Here is a 4,463-nt window from a genome sequence, read left to right as displayed (position 1 = left end):
GCATATCTAACTCATACGAACTCGGAATTGAGTAAACTCGGCGGTGTTGGAAATATAATTCCAAGATATTTCCTAGGATATCTGGAAGTAGACCTAAATCATCTTGAGCTAGGAGTTATGGTCGTTTGAAGCTGATTAAAATCTCAAACTTAACATAACTTGACAAATTTTCCAGATTTTCATTCTTTCCAAAAACAACTCTTTCTAATTCTAGCTCTTTCTAGTTCTTTCAAATGGCGAAGTGTTATAAAAAGAGTCATTTATTGCTTCTGCGATCACGTACACTTGCATGTGTATTTGGGAGCAACAATAAATTTGTAAGAAAAGGTTGCATCATATCCGGAGATACCACGAGAGGAACCATCTCACAATATCAAGGTTGAAGATCATAGAAAAATTAATGCAACCTATGCATATAACCGTCACACCCATTTTTTCATATCTCCGCGTAAACACATGTATTTTTATTAGTAGAAGAGAAAGAGTTTTCTTAATTGAACTGATATTATTAAAAAGATATTATTTTATTTATTCAGAGTCATCATTTGAAATTGAATTTTGGTGTTCCATATATCTTTTTAAATTCATAATCAACGAAAATGAGTTTTTATTTTGATCTACGAATATAAAAGATCGGATAAGAAATTATGTTGATCAAGGAGAAAGCGTGAGGCACCCCTCGAGTCCCGTGATTTTAGCATGATCATTTTTATCAATATACACTTAACATAAACTAATTTGGATAAATTTTGTCTCAAGACCAATCAATATGCAAAAAACTTACATTACATAACAACAACTAAGCAAGTCTAACTCCAATTAAACTATAATTACCTCAATCAACGAACTAAAAGCGAACAACCTGAATTGTTGGAGCTTTACTGTTACACCCCAAAAATTTCTAAGTCAAGATCCGAACTATTCTTCATTTATGTATAAGGTCATGTATGGTGATTCTTAAATTATGCTTAGGTGTCAAGGTCAATTCTTTAGTGTGAAAATAAAGTTGGAGAAGAATTAAAGTCGCAAGATTCCCCTAGCACAAAGTTGAGTTGAAAGTTTCCTTACCGATTAAGTTTTGATATGAGATTCTACTTGGGTTAACTTCAAACGACCATATCTCATAGAATATAAAGAGTTACGTGGCCCATAACCTATCAAATTAAAGTTATTTGAGCCTTCTTTTCAACGCTACCAAATTTGCATCAATTGAAGTTCTGAGTAAAAAGTTATGCCTATTTTACTGGACACTATCTTGCCACGCGTCGGCCGCACAACCGAGGTATTTTTCGCGCGGGGGCGCCGCGAGGCTGCAGCTACTGCCTTCCTGCGCGCCTAAGGAGTTTTCCGCGCAGGTGTCAGGGTCTTTTAAAATAATCCCAAATACGTAGTTCACCTCCTTAGTTCATAAATTTACCCTAGAAAGATAAGCTTTCAAGAAACTAACTTCCTCCAAGGTTCATCCATCATCCAAGGTAAAATTTTACAATAGAACTTCATAATTCCTTCATCTTAACATGAATTAATATCTCCTATTCATAAAATTCATAGATTTTCAAGAAAGCTCTTTAAGCACTCATCTTTAAGGTTCAAGAAACAAATTCTTGCCATCTTTTCATCCAAAGATCTCACATTTCTCAAGAATTTGGAACGTATAAGGTATGTAAGGATATTCATAGTGTTGGACTAGTTTGTCCTCACGCCCTACATCTCAATTCAGTCAGTAGCAATTTGAATCTAGGGTTCTACCCCTAGTTTTATGAAATTCTTGATATGAGTTATGTTCTTGTTCTAAATACTAAATTCTTATTATGAAGATTGGAATATTATGTGCATTGATATTCTTGAGTTGTTGTCCATGCTTTTATTTTACATGAACCCTAATTATTGAGTTTTGATTGAGAGTCTTTTAAAAGAAGCATTTTTTTCATACATTAATTTGGATATTTCAAAGTGAGTCTGAGTAAAATTTAACTCATTATTTTGAGAAGAGTTTGTGCAATTATTTAAAGCATGATTAGTATGACAGTCGAGTATGCAATCAATGTTTAAGCAGTATGACATCTAAATATGTCATCAGTGTTTGTGATGCATGACTTCTCAAGTCATCAATGACCATATCACAATATGATTTCACATATATTTTTCAAAATTACAACCTAAATACAAGTAATTTCAAGAGTTTTAAGGGGAATATTAATGTATTATTTTACATTGAGAAAGAAGTATTATTTCAAGAAAAGTATAAATAGTTTAGCATAAGCATTTCAAGTCAGATAAGAGAAGTTCCATTACCCTTTAAAGAGGGTATTATTTTCACATTGAAAAGAGAGTTTTACTTCATAAACAATATAAAGAGTTTTCAGACATATTCAATAAAGATCAGTTACCTCTTAAAGAGACATTTTGAGAACTTATCTCAATCCAGAGAGTATTTTTACTTGAGCATTTCAGGTATATATTTTGGGAGTAGTATTGAGCACCGATATGGAGGAGAGTTCAGACAACTCACAGCCCGTATAAATCACATACCCAACGTGGGATAGGATCGCCCCGACTTTTGGGCGACTCCTCACTACCTTTGAGCAGACCTTTCATTTGAATCCATCAGTTTAGTTGTGTTATATACTTCGGCAAAGTATAGGGCGGCTCTGACAACGTCGGTTAGAGAAACACCCAGTAAAGTAAATTAAAGTATATTTTTATATATACATTTCAATTCAGTATTTACTATTATTGCATTCCTACATTAAGAGTTTAAATGATTTTCATCATGATATATATTATATTTCAGTTGAGTTACTTTCAGCATTTCAGTTCAGTTATTTTGTGTTATTCAACCCTATTACATACTCGTACATTCAATGTATTGATGACATTCGACCTGTATCATTTCATGGTGCACATTCAGGTACTTAGGATCATCAACAGCAGTTTCATTGAGATCGCATCATCCGCTCGTCAAATTTTAGTAAGGCCTCATTGCTTTCGGAGGACTCTAGTTTTATGATTTGTTAGTAGTAACTCTTTGAGGTATCGTGGATCTTTTCCCGACACCTATCTTTATACAGTAAAGGCTTCATATATAAGCAATCTTGGTCAGTCTTGAAGTATTCCATTTTAGATATTTTATTTAAAACTTTATGTTTAATACTCATTATTTTTTAGATAAATTTTAAGATTTAATTAGTTATTTTTAAATAATTCTTTAGTTTTGATGCTGGTGTATGCTTGAGTTAGAGGGTGTTTGGATTGGCTTAAAAGTTGGTCAAACCTACTTTTAAGTCAGTTTTTGACTTCTTGAAGTGTTTGGCAAATATAAAAAATAATTTAAAATAAATCAAAAATGACTTCAAATAAGTTGGAAAGTGTTTGGCAAGGAAAAAAAAAGACTTAAAATAAGTCAAAAACCAAAAGGAGGTCTCTCCCTACTTTTTATTTTTTGACTTAAAAGTCATTTCAGTTTGATTTTTTATGTTTGACTTAAAAGCTGTTTTTTAAGCCAATCCAAACAGGCTCTTAGTCTACTGCTTGTAGTCAGCTAGGATGAGGGTTCACTTAGGGACCAACAATGGTTCTCAAGTGTCATTCACGTCCAGGGTGTAGGCTCGGATCGTGATATCTACCTTTTCTTAAAGTCTAAGACCAACAAAATATAATGAAATTTTAATCACCTGCTTTCTCAAGCGAAAGTCTTGAGTATTTAAACCCTCCTAATTCTACTTTTTTGAAAGGTCTAACAAATTATTAATATGCTATTTCATCAAATCGAAGGTTTTCATAATCATACCAATAACATTCATGGAGTTTATTTCAATTAACTTCTTTTGAGAATTTCATATGCTCAAAGATTATTTTTTTATAGGGTTTCTAGGTTCCCTAATACCGTAATTAAATGCTAGGTTCATAAATTCTTGGTAGAAGGCAAAATTTAACAAATTAGAATGAAATAATGCATAATTATTCCTTCCCTATATTTTGTTCCAACGATATAATAACCCTAAATTTCAACCCATAAAGTCTACAAAGAATTAACCCTTCAATCCTTGGAATAAAACGGATTACGGAAGAAAAAGATGAATGTGAAGCACTTACCTTAAGAGAGAAAAGTCTTAAATCTTGGAAAAGTTTCCCTTGGGATTCTCTGATCAAATATTCTTAGTTATGATCAAATATAGAAGTTTTGATCACAGTAATACAAATATAAAACAGATGAACAAAAGTAATACACATTTTAAAAAAATAACCCAAATAGTATAAACGCTATCACCAGTAACGTTTTACCTATTATTTTATTCAAAAAAAAATTGACAGACAGAAAGTGAAAAAAGAATGGACGTTAACATAAAACGTTAGTAGCAGTAACGAATTTGCTTCAACTTATGTCAGTTGCTTGCATTCTAATTTTTTCTTTTTAATTAAATTTATCCTTTTTCTTTATTCGTTTACTTTTAGCATGGATA

The sequence above is a fragment of the Solanum verrucosum genome, unplaced genomic scaffold (assembly GCF_900185275.1).
Source record: "Solanum verrucosum unplaced genomic scaffold, falcon-dt-bn FXZP01000112.1, whole genome shotgun sequence".
Classification (NCBI taxonomy): domain Eukaryota; kingdom Viridiplantae; phylum Streptophyta; class Magnoliopsida; order Solanales; family Solanaceae; genus Solanum; species Solanum verrucosum.
Note: the sequence above shows the minus strand (reverse complement) of the source record.